Below are 13,289 nucleotides of genomic sequence, written 5' to 3'. Positions count from 1 at the left end.
CTGTATACCCTCCGTGGTTGTTACTGTACACTGTATACCCCCTGTGGTTGTTACTGTACACCCCCTGCGGTGATGTTACTGTACACTGTATACCCCCTGCGGTGATGTTACTGTACACTATATACCCCCTGTGGTGATGTTACTGTACAATGTATACCCCCTGTGGTTGTTACTGTACACCCCCTGCGGTGATGTTACTGTACACTGTATACCCCCTGCGGTGATGTTACTGTACACTATATACCCCCTGTGGTGATGTTACGGTACGATTTATACCCCACTGTGGTGATGTTACTGTACACTATATACCATCTGTGGTGATGTTACTGTACACTGTATATCCCCCTGTGGTGATGTTACTGTACACTGTATATCCCCCTGTGGTGATGTTACTATACACTGTATACCCCCCTGTGGTGATGTTACTGTACACTATATAACACCCTGTGGTGATGTTACTGTACACTGTATATCCCCCTGTGGTGATGTTACTATACACTGTATATCCCCCTGTGGTGATGTTACTATACACTGTATACCCCCCTGTGGTGATGTTACTGTACACTATATAACACCCTGTGGTGATGTTACTATACACTGTATATCCCCCTGTGGTGATGTTACTGTACACTGTATACCCCCTGTGATGTTACTGTACACCCCCCTATGGTGATGTTACTGTTACTGTATGATGTATACCCCCCATGTGGTGATGTTACTGTACACTTTAAACCCCCGTGGTGATGTTACTTTACACTGTATACCCCCCCTGTGGTGGTGTTACTGTACACTGTATACCTCCCGTGATGTTACTGTACACTATATATGTGATAGCCGGGCAGGTCCAGATCTGTCAGTGATTTTAAAAGCATTGCACGCCAGGCCATCCGTATCACATAAGCAGTTTATTCACAGTTCAGAGAGGGTTATCATGACAATAACATTTAACTCCTGGTTCTCATCTCCAGCACAATATTCATATGGGTTACATCTCCTTTTATTTGCTTCACTGGCAATAACAGCATTAACAATGATGTGACAGCATTACAGTACAGTACATACCAGCACAGTCTCTGGGAATCAGTAGTGCGGCTTCCGCAAACTGAGATTCATTTCGGTGTGCTCTCCCCCATTCGCTAGGGGCTCTATCAAAACGGGATCTCTCATGGACACGTTATTGGGGGCCTTCCGCCAAACGTGGTTTCCTACCACTCACCCAGATCGTCCTCTCACGCAGACTCACACCTCCCGTCCTGCTTCTTCGGTACACCTGAAGGTGGGGATCCCCTTTGTTCCTGGTTCCTTCCACTGTACTCTGCATACTGTGGCTCTCACACTGCACTCTCCATCTCTCACTGAAGCTGCTGGCTCTCCTGTTACACTGCAGATATGGCTCTCCCTCTCTTCATAGCAACACCCACACACTGCTCTTCTCTCCATAATGCCAGGGACTGTAGAGTAACATGCTTGTTCCACAGTCCCCAGACTGCGTTTCTCCTGGACACTAACCTGTGCCCTCCATCCCCTGTCCTCAGCTCACACTGAACTGTCCTGTGCTTTGTTCCTTGTCCTAAAAAAAACCCTTACACTTCCTGTCGTAACCCCCTACATGTGGCAGGCTCTGTGAGAACTGTTTTTTTCTGGTTTTGGGGCCATAAATTTCCCCACTCACTGAAAAGATTCAAATGGCTTTTGGAACTTTTCCTCGTCTCCTAACATTCCAGTATGCCACATATACTCCTGTGGTTACTGTACACTATATACCCCCTGTGGCGATGGTACTGTACATTATTGTCAAAGTCAGAAAAATATCTCTATGCACACTACCATATTTGCACCTCACACAGGTCCGTGCTGCGCATGCGTGCGCTCTCCCGTACGTGCGCATACTCACAGTCGCGGGCACCCGCAGGCGCACGGTATGCGTATTTACGGTAGAGTTTATGTGATCGTAGCGTGCGACTCAATCATTACATTTCTCTGACGTCCTAGTGGATGCTGGGAACTCCGTAAGGACCATGGGGAATAGCGGCTCCGCAGGAGACTGGGCACATCTAAAGAAAGCTTTAGGATCACCTGGTGTGCACTGGCTCCTCCCCCTATGACCCTCCTCCAAGCCTCAGTTAGATTTCTGTGCCCGACGAGAAGGGTGCACACTAGGGGCTCTCCTGAGCTCTTTGTGAAAGTTTTAGTTTAGGTTTATATTTTCAGTGAGACCTGCTGGCAACAGGCTCACTGCATCGAGGGACTAAGGGGAGAAGAAGCGAACTCACCTGCGTGCAGAGTGGATTGGGCTTCTTAGGCTACTGGACATTAGCTCCAGAGGGACGATCACAGGTTCAGCCTGGATGGGTCACCGGAGCCGCGCCGCCGTCCCCCTTACAGAGCCAGAAGAGCGAAGAGGTCCGGAAAAATCGGCGGCAGAAGACGATCCTGTCTTCAGATAAGGTAGCGCACAGCACCGCAGCTGTGCGCCATTGCTCTCAGCACACTTCACACTCCGGTCACTGAGGGTGCAGGGCGCTGGGGGGGGCAGCGCCCTGAGACGCAATAAATCGATAAAAAACCTTATATGGCTAAAATAAATGCATCACATATAACTCCTGGGCTATATGGATGCATTTAACCCCTGCCAAAACATACAGAAAAAGGATGATAAGGACGCCGAGAAAGGGGCGGAGCCTATCTCCTCAGCACACTGGCGCCATTTTCCCTCACAGCTCAGTTGGAGGGAAGCTCCCTGGCTCTCCCCTGCAGTCACTACACTACAGAAAGGGGTTAAAAAAGAGAGGGGGGCACAAATTAGGCGCAGTATATAACAATACAGCAGCTATAAAGGGAAAAACACTTATATAAGGTTATCCCTGTATATATATATATAGCGCTCTGGTGTGTGCTGGCAAACTCTCCCTCTGTCTCCCCAAAGGGCTAGTGGGGTCCTGTCCTCTATCAGAGCATTCCCTGTGTGTGTGCTGTGTGTCGGTACGTTGGTGTCGACATGTATGAGGAGAAAAATGATGAGGAGACGGAGTAGAGTGTCTGAAATAGTGTTGTCACCCCCTAGGGGGTCGACACCTGAGTGGATGTACTGTTGAAATTGCGTGACAGTGTCAGCTTTGTATAAAAGACAGTGGTTGACATGAGACAGCCGGCTACTCAGCTTGTGCATGTCCAGACGTCTCATACAGGGGCCCTAAAGCGCCCGTTACCTCAGATACAGACGCCGACAAGGGTACTGACTCCTGTGTCGACGGTGAAGAGACAACCGTGATTTCCAATAGGGCCACACATTGCATGATTGAGGCAATGGAAAAAGTTTACACTTTTCTGATAATATGAATACCACCAAAAAAAAGGGGTATTATGTTTGGTGAGGAAAAACTTCCTGTAGTTTTCCTGAATCTGAGAAATAAAATGAGGTGTGTGATGATGCGTGGGTTTCCCCCCGATAACAATTGATAATTTCTAAAAAGTTATTGGCAGTATACCTTTTCCCGCCAGAGGTTAGGGTGCGTTGGGAAACACCCCCTAGGGTGGATAAAGCGCTCACACGCTTGTAAAAACAAGGGCTCTACCCTCTCCTGAGATGGCCGCCCTTAAGGATCCTGCTGATAGAAAGCAGGAGCGTATCCTAAAATAAGAATTTACTTACCGATAATTCTATTTCTCATAGTCCGTAGTGGATGCTGGGACTCCGTCAGGACCATGGGGAATAGCGGGCTCCGCAGGAGACAGGGCACATCTAAAAAAGCTTTTAGGTCACATGGTGCGTACTGGCTCCTCCCCCTATGACCCTCCTCCAAGCCTCAGTTAGGTACTGTGCCCGGACGAGCGTACACAATAAGGAAGGATCTTGAATCCCGGGTAAGACTCATACCAGCCACACCAATCACACCGTACAACTTGTGATCTGAACCCAGTTAACAGTATGATAACACAAACGAAGTAGCCTCTGAACAGATGGCTCACAACAACAGTAATAACCCGATTTTTGTAACAATAACTATGTACAAGCATTGCAGACAATCCGCACTTGGGATGGGCGCCCAGCATCCACTACGGACTATGAGAAATAGAATTATCGGTAAGTAAATTCTTATTTTCTCTAACGTCCTAGTGGATGCTGGGACTCCGTCAGGACCATGGGGATTATACCAAAGCTCCCAAACGGGCGGGAGAGTGCGGATGACTCTGCAGCACCGAATGAGAGAACTCCAGGTCCTCTTTAGCCAGAGTATCAAATTTGTAAAATTTTACAAAGGTGTTCTCCCCTGACCACGTAGCTGCTCGGCAAAGTTGTAATGCCGAGACTCCCGGGCAGCCGCCCAGGATGAGCCCACTTTCCTTGTGGAATGGGCCTTTACAGATTTAGGCTGTGGCAGGCCTGCCACAGAATGTGCAAGTTGGATTGTACTACATATCCAACGTGCAATCGTCTGTTTAGACGCAGGAGCACCCAACTTGTTGGGTGCATACAATGTAAACAACGAGTCAGATTTTCTGACTCCAGCTGTCCTTGAAATATATATTTTTAATGCTCTGACAACGTCCAGTAACTTGGAGTCCTCCAAGTCGCTAGTAGCCGCAGGCACCACAATAGGCTGGTTCAAGTGAAATGCCGAAACCACCTTAGGGAGAAATTGAGGACGTGTCCTCAATTCTGCCCTGTCCGAATGGAATATCAGATATGGGCTTTTGTATGACAAAGCTGCCAACTCCGAAACTCTCCTGGCTGAAGCCAGGGCCAACAGCATGGTTACCTTCCATGTAAGGTATTTTAAATCTACCGATTTTAAAGGCTCAAACCAATGAGATTTGAGAAAATTTAGAACCACGTTCAAATCCCACGGTGCCACTGGAGGCACTATTGGGGGTTGTATATGTAGTACACCTTTGACAAAAGTTTGTACTTCAGGCACTGACGCCAATTCCTTCTGGAAGAAAATTGATAAGGCCGAAATTTGAACTTTAATGGACCCCAATTTGAGGCCCATAGACAATCCTGCTTGCAGGAAATGTAAGAATCGACCCAATTGAAATTCTTCCGTTGGAGCCTTCTTGGCCTCACACCACGCAACATATTTTCTCCAAATGCGGTGATAATGTTGTGCGGTCACTTCTTTCCTGGCTTTAATTAAAGTAGGAATAACTTCCTCAGGAATGCCCTTCTCTTTTAGAATCCGGCGTTCAACCGCCATGCCGTCAAACGCAGCCGCGGTAAGTCTTGGAACATACAAGGTCCCTGCTGAAGCAGATCCCTTCTTAGAGGTAGAGGCCACGGATCCTCAGTGAGCATCTCTTGAAGTTCCGGATACCAAGTTCTTCTTGGCCAGTCCGGAGCTACCAGTATTGTTCTTACTCCTCTTTTCCGTATAATTCTCAGTACCTTTGGTATGAGAGGCAGAGGAGGGAACACATACACTGACTGGTACACCCACGGTGTTACCAGAGCGTCCACAGCTATTGCCTGAGGGTCTCTTGACCTGGCGCAATACCTGTCCAATTTTTTGTTGAGGCGAGACGCCATCATGTCCACCTTTGGTTTTTCCCAACGGTTCACAATCATGTGGAAAACTTCTGGATGAAGTCCCCACTCTCCCGGGTGAAGGTCGTGTCTGCTGAGGAAATCTGCTTCCCAGTTGTCCACTCCCGGGATGAACACTGCTGACAGTGCTACGACATGATTCTCCGCCCAGCGCAGAATCCTTGCAGCTTCTGCCATTGCACTCCTGCTTCTCGTGCCGCCTTGTCGGTTTACGTGGGCGACTGCCGTGATGTTGTCGGACTGGATCAACACCGGCTGACCCTGAAGCAGCGATTTTGCCAGGCTTAGAGCATTGTAGATCGCTCTTAGCTCCAGTATATTTATGTGAAGAGACGTCTCCAGGTTTGACCACACGCCCTGGAAGTTTCTTCCCTTTGTGACTGCTCCCCAACCTCGTAGGCTGGCATCCGTAGTCACCAGGACCCAGTCCTGTATGCCGAATCTGCGGCCCACTAACAGATGGGCAGTCTGCAACCACCACAGGAGAGACAACCTTGTTCTCGGTGACAGTGTTATCCGCTGATGCATGTGCAGATGCGATCCGGACCATTTGTCCAGCAGATCCCACTGAAATGTTCGTGCATGGAATCTGCCGAATGGAATCGCTTCGTACGAAGCCACCATCTTTCCCAGGACTCTTGTGCATTGATGTACTGACACAGTTCCTGGTTTTAGGAGGTTCTTGACAAGTTCGGATAACTCCCTTGCTTTCTCTTCCGGGAGAAATACCTTTTTCTGAACCGTGTCCAGAATCATGCCCAGGAACAGCAGATGTGTTGTCGGGGTCAATTGAGATTTTGGAAGATTTAGAATCCACCCGTGTTGCTGAAGCACTACTTGTGTTAGCGCTACACCGACTTCCAGCTGTTCTCTGGACTTTGCCCTTATCAGGAGATCGTCCAAGTAAGGGATAATTAATACGCCTTTTCTTCGTAGAAGAACCATCATTTCGGTCATTACCTTGGTAAAGACCCGAGGGGCCGTGGACAACCCAAACGGCAGCGTTTGAAACTGATAATGACAGTCTTGTATCACGAACCTGAGATACCCTTGGTGTGAGGGGTAAATCGGGACATGTAGATAAGCATCTTTTATGTCCAAGGACACCATGAAGTCTCCTTCTTCCAGATTCGCTATCACTGCTCTGAGTGACTCCATCTTGAACTTGAATTTCTTTATGTACAGGTTCAAGGATTTCAGATTTAGAATAGGCCTTACCGAACCGTCCGGTTTCGGTACCACAAATAGTGTGGAATAATACCCCTTTCCCTGTTGTAGGAGGGGTACCTTGACTATCACCTGCTGAGAATACAGCTTGTGAATGGCTTCCAAAACCGACGTCCTTTCTGAGGGAGACGTTGGTAAAGCAGACTTTAGGAACCGGCGAGGGGGAGACCTTTCGAACTCCAGCATGTAACCCTGAGATACTATCTGCAGGACCCACGGGTCCACTTGTGAGTGAACCCATTGATTGCTGAAAATCTTGAGTCGACCCCCCACCGTTCCTGAGTCCGCTTGTAAAGCCCCAGCGTCATGCTGATGGCTTTGTAGAAGCCGGGGCGGGCTTCTGTTCCTGGGCAGGGGCTGCTTGCTGCCCTTTCTTACCCTTTCCTCTGCCTCGCGGCAGATAAGACTGTCCTTTTGGTCGCTTTTTATAGGAGCGAAAGGACTGCGGCTGAAAAGACGGTGTCTTTTTCTGTTGGGAGGGGGTCTGAGGTAAAAAAGTGGATTTGCCGGCAGTTGCCGTGGCCACCAGGTCCGAAAGACCGACCCCAAATAATTCCTCTCCTTTATATGGCAATACTTCCATATGCCTCTTGGAATCCGCATCACCTGACCACTGTCGCGTCCATAAACTTCTTCTGGCAGATATGGACATCGCGCTTACTCTTGATGCTAGAGTACAAACATCCCTCTGAGCATCTCGCATATAAAGGAAAGCATCCTTTAATTGCTCTAGAGTCAATAAAATACTGTCCCTATCCAGGGTATCAATATTTTCAGTCAGAGAATCCAACCACACTACCCCAGCACTGCACATCCAGGCTGAGGCTATTGCCGGTCGCAGTATAACACCAGTATGTGTGTATATACTCTTCAGTGTAGTTTCCAGCCTCCTATCTGCTGGATCCTTGAGGGCGGCCGTATCAGGAGACGGCAACGCCACTTGCTTTGATAAACGTGTGTGCTTTGATAAACGTGTGAGCACCTTATCCACCCTAGGGGGTGTTTCCCAGCGCGCCCTAACCTCTGGTGGGAAAGGGTATAATGCCAATAACTTCTTGGAAATTAGCAGTTTTCTATCGGGGTTAACCCACGCTTCATCACACACATCATTCAATTCCTCTGATTCTGGAAAAAATACAGGTAGTTTTTTCACCCCCCACATAATACCCCTTTTTGAGGTACCAGCAGTATCAGAGATCTGCAAAGCCTCCTTCATTGCCGTGATCATATAACGTGTGGCCCTATTGGAAAATACGTTTGTTTCTTCACCGTCGACACTAGATTCATCTGTGTCGGTACCCGTGTCGACTGACTGAGGTAAAGGACGTTTTACAGCCCCTGACGGTGTCTGAGACGCCTGAACCGGTACTAACTGGTTTGCCGGGCGTCTTATTTCGTCAACTGACTTTTGTAATGTGCTGACATTATCACGTAATTCCATAACTAAAGCCATCCATTCCGGTGTCGACTCCCTAGGGGGTGACATTACCATCATCGGCAATTGCTCTGCCTCCACACCAACATCGTCCTCATACATGTCGACACACACGTACCGACACACAGCAGCCACACAGGGAATGCTCTAATCGAAGACAGGACCCCCTAGCCCTTTGGGGAGACAGAGGGAGAGTTTGCCAGCACACACCAAAAGCGCTATAAATGTATATAAACAACCCTAGAAGGTGTTGTTTACTATATATGCGCTCTTAATATATAAATATCGCCAATTTATGCCCCCCTTCTCTTTGTTACCCTGTTTCTGTAGTGCAGTGCAGGGGAGAGACCTGGGAGCCTTCCTCACCAGCGGAGCTGAGCAGGAAAATGGCGCTGAGTGCTGAGGAGAATAAGCTCCGCCCCTTTTTCGGCGGGCTTTTCCCCGGTTTTTAAGAAACTGGCCTGGGTTAAAATACATACATATAGCCTTAATGGCTATATGTGATGTATTTATTTTGCCACTAAAGGTAATTATATTGCTGCCCAGGGCGCCCCCAGCAGCGCCCTGCACCCTCCGTGACTGAGTCAGTGAGCCGTGTGACAACAATGGCGCACAGCTGCCGTGCTGTGCGCTACCTTCAAGAAGACTGGGGAGTCTTCTGCCGCCTGCTTTCCGGACCTCCGTTCTGCCGTCTCTTCAGCGTCTGTAAGGGGGATCGGCGGCGCGGCTCCGGGACGAACCCCAGGCTGACCTGTGTTCCGACTCCCTCTGGAGCTAAGTGTCCAGTAGCCTAAGACTCCAATCCATCCTGCACGCAGGTGAGTTGGAAATCTCTCCCCTAAGTCCCTCGATGCAGTGATCCTGTTGCCAGCAGGAATCACTGAGATTGAAACCTAAAAAAAAAACGTTTCTAAACAGCTCTTTAGGAGAGCCACCTAGATTGCACCCTCTCGGACGGGCACAAAAACCTAACTGAGGCTTGGAGGAGGGTCATAGGGGGAGGAGCCAGTACGCACCATGTGACCTAAAAGCTTTTTTAGATGTGCCCTGTCTCCTGCGGAGCCCGCTATTCCCCATGGTCCTGACGGAGTCCCAGCATCCACTAGGACGTTAGAGAAAATGTATTTACACACATACTGGTGTTATACTGCGACCAGCAATCGCCTCAGCCTGGATGTGCAGTGCTGGGTTGGCGTGGTCGGATTCCCTGACTGGAAATATGATATCCTAGATAAGGACAGTATATTATTGCCTATAGAGCAATTAAAAGATGCATTTCTATATATGCATGATGCACAGCGGAATATTTGCCGACTGGCATCAAGTATAAGTGCGTTGTCCAATTATTCCAGTAAAGTGGTCAGGTGATGCGGATTCCAAACGGCATTTGGAAGTATTGCCTTAAAAGAGGGGATGTACCCCAGGTCGCCTCTCAAAATAAGACGCCGTATTATCAGGCGCAGTCCTGGTTGGCAAGCGGACAAAAGGGTTCCTCTTTTCTGCTCGTGACAGAGGGAGAGGAAAATGGCTGCAGAGATCAGCCAGTTCCAAGGAACAGAAACCCTTTTCCGCCGCTGCCAAGCCCTCAGTATGACGCTAGGGCTTTACAAGTTCAGGCACGGTGGGGTCCCGTTCTCAATGAATTTCAGTGCGCAGTGGGCTCACTCGCAAGTAGACCCCTGGATCCTTCAGATAATATTTCAGGGGTACAAATTGGAATTCGAGACGTATTCCCCTCGCCGTTTCCAAAAGTCTGTTTTACCGACGTCTCCCGCTGACAGGGAGGCAGTTTTGGAAGCCATTCACAAGCTGTATTCCCAGCAGGTGATAATCAAGGTACCCCTCCTGCAACAGGGAACGGGGTATTATTCCACACTATTGTGGTACCGAAGCCAGACGGCTCGGTGAGACCGATTTTAAAATCTAAAATCTAAAATCTTTGAACACTTGCATACAGAGGTTCAAATTCAAAATTGAGTCACTCAGAGCAGTGATTGCAAACCTGGAAGAAGGGGACTACATGATGTCTCGGGACATCAAGGAGGCTTACCTTCATGTCAAAATTTACCCTTCTCACCAAGGGTATTTCAGGTTATGGTACAGAACTGTATCAGTTCGGACGCTGCCGTAGGGATGGTCCACGGCACCCCGGGTCTTTACTGAAGTAATGACCGAAATGATGATATTCCTTCGAAGGAAGGGAATTTTAGTTATCCTTTACTTGGACGATTCCCTGATAAGGGTAAGATCCAGGGAACAGTTGGAGATCGGTGTAACACTATATCAGGTAGTGTTGCGGCAGCACGATTGGATTTTCAATATTCCAAAATCGCAGCTGGTTCCGACGACTTGTCTTCTGTTCCTAGGGATGATTCTGGACATAGTCCAGAAAGAAGGTGCTTCTCCCGGAGGAGAAAGCCAGGGAGTTATCCGAGCTAGTCAGGAACCTCCTAAAACCGAACCAAGTCTCAGTGCATCAATGCACAAGGGTTCTGGGTAAAAATGGTGGCTTCCTACGAAGCAATCCCATTCGGCAGATTCCACGCACAGTGGAACCTTCTGGATAAATGGTCCGGGTCGCATCTTCAGATGCTTCAGCGGATAACCCTGTCACCAGGGACAAGGGTATCCCTCCTGTGGTGGTTGCAGAGTGCTCATCTTCTAGAGGGCCGCAGATTCGGCATTTGGGACTGGGTCCTGGTGGCCACGGATGCCAGCCTGCGAGGCTGGGGAGCAGTCACACAGGGAAGGAATTTCCAGGGCTTATGGTCAAGCCTGGAGACATCTCTTCATATAAACATTCTGGAACTAAGGGCCATTTACAATGCCCTAAGTCAAGCGAAACCCCTGCTTCAGGGTCAGGCGGTATTGATCCAATCGGACAACATCACGTCAGTCGCCCACGTAAACAGACAGGGCGGCACGAGAAGCAGGAGGGCAATGGCAGAAGCTGCAAGGATTTTCGCTGGGCGGAAAATCATGTGATAGCACTGTCAGCAGTGTTCATTCCGGGAGTGGACAACTGGGAAGCAGACTTCCTCAGCAGACACGACCTTCACCCGGGAGAGTGGGGACTTCACCCAGAAGTCTTCCACCTGATTGTAAACCGTTGGGAAAAACAAAAGGTGGACATAATGGCGTCCCGTCTAAACAAAAAACTAGACAGATATTGCGCCAGGTCAAGGGACCCTCAGGCAATAGCGGTGGACGCTCTGGTAACACCGTGGGTGTACCAGTCAGTGTATGTGTTCCCTCCTCTGCCCCTCATACCAAAAGTACTGAGAATCATAAGAAGGAGAGGAGTAAGAACTATACTCGTGGTTCCGGATTGGCCAAGAAGGACTTGGTATCCGGAACTTCAAGAGATGCTCACGGACGAACCGTGGCCTCTACCTCTAAGAAAGGACCTGCTCCAGCAAGGGCCTTGTCTGTTCCAAGACTTACCGCGGCTGCGTTTGACGGCATGGCGGTTGAACGCCGGATCCTGAAGATCCCTACCCTGGTCACGGCCAGGAAAGACGTAACCGCAAAACATTATCACCGCATTTGGCGAAAATATGTTGCGTGGGGTGAGGCCAAGAAGGCCCTTACAGAGGAATTTCAACTGGGTCGTTTCCTCCATTTCCTGCAAACAGGACTGTCTATGGGCCTAAAATTAGGGTCCATTAAGGTTCAAATTTCGGCCCTGTCGATTTTCTTCCAAAAAGAACTGGCTTCAGTGCCTGAAGTTCAGACATTTGTAAAAGGGGTACTGCATATACAGTCTCCTTTTGTGCCTCCAGTGGCACCTTGGGGATCTCAATGTTGTGTTGAGTTTCCTAAAGTCACATTGGTTTGAACACTCACCACTGTGGACTTAAAATATCTCACATGGAAGTGACGAGTTAGCCCTGTTTTCAGCCAGGCGGGTGTCAGAATTGGCGGCTTTATCATATAAAAGCCCTTACTTAATATTTCATTCTGAAAGGGCAGAATTGAGGACTCGTCCTCAAATTTTCTACCTAAGGTGGTTTCTGCATTTCACATGAACCAACCTATTGTGGTACCTGCGGCTACTAAGGACTTGGAGGATTCCAAGTTGCTTGACGTGGTCAGGACCCTGAAAATACATGTTTCCAGGACGGCTGGAGTCAGAAAATCTGACTCGCTGTTTATCCTGTATGCACCCAACAAACTGGGTGCTCCTGCTTCTAAGCAGACGATTGCTCGTTGGTTTGTAGTACAATTCAGCTTGCACATTCTGTGGCAGGCCTGCCACAGCCAAAAATCTTAAAATGCCCACTCCACAAGGAAGGTGGGCTCATCTTGGGCAGCTGCCCGAGGGGTCTCGGCTTTACAACTTTGCCGAGCAGTTACTTGGTCAGGAGCAAATACGTTTGTAAAATTCTACAAATTTGATATCTTGGCTGAGGAGGACCTGGAGTTCTCTCATTCGGTGCTGCAGAGTCATCCGCACTCTCCCGCCCGTTTGGGAGCTTTGGTATAATCCCCATGGTCCTTACGGAGTTCCCAGCATCCACTAGGACGTCAGAGAAAATAAGAATTTACTTACCGATAATTCTATTTCTCGTAGTCCGTAGTGGATGCTGGGCGCCCATCCCAAGTGCGGATTGTCTGCAATACTGGTACATAATTATTGTTACCAAAAAATTCGGGTTATTGTTGTAGTGAGCCATCTTTTATAGAGGCTTCTCTATTATCATGCTGTTAACTGGGTTCAGATCACAAGTTGTACAGTGTGATTGGTGTGGCTGGTATGAGTCTTACCCGGGATTCAAAATCCTTCCTTATTGTGTACGCTCGTCCGGGCACAGTATCCTAACTGAGGCTTGGAGGAGGGTCATAGGGGGAGGAGCCAGTGCACACCAGGTGATCCTAAAGCTTTCTTTAGATGTGCCCAGTCTCCTGCGGAGCCACTATTCCCCATGGTCCTTACGGAGTTCCCAGCATCCACTACGGACTACGAGAAATAGAATTATCGGTAAGTAAATTCTTATTATTTTCACTATATAATGTATTTTGCAGATCATGGTCCCTTTGATAGATTCTGAAAGTTTAGTTAACATAGCATGTTCCTGAACA

The sequence above is a fragment of the Pseudophryne corroboree genome, chromosome 10, assembly GCF_028390025.1.
Source record: "Pseudophryne corroboree isolate aPseCor3 chromosome 10, aPseCor3.hap2, whole genome shotgun sequence".
Taxonomy (NCBI): Eukaryota; Metazoa; Chordata; class Amphibia; order Anura; family Myobatrachidae; genus Pseudophryne; species Pseudophryne corroboree.
Note: the sequence above shows the minus strand (reverse complement) of the source record.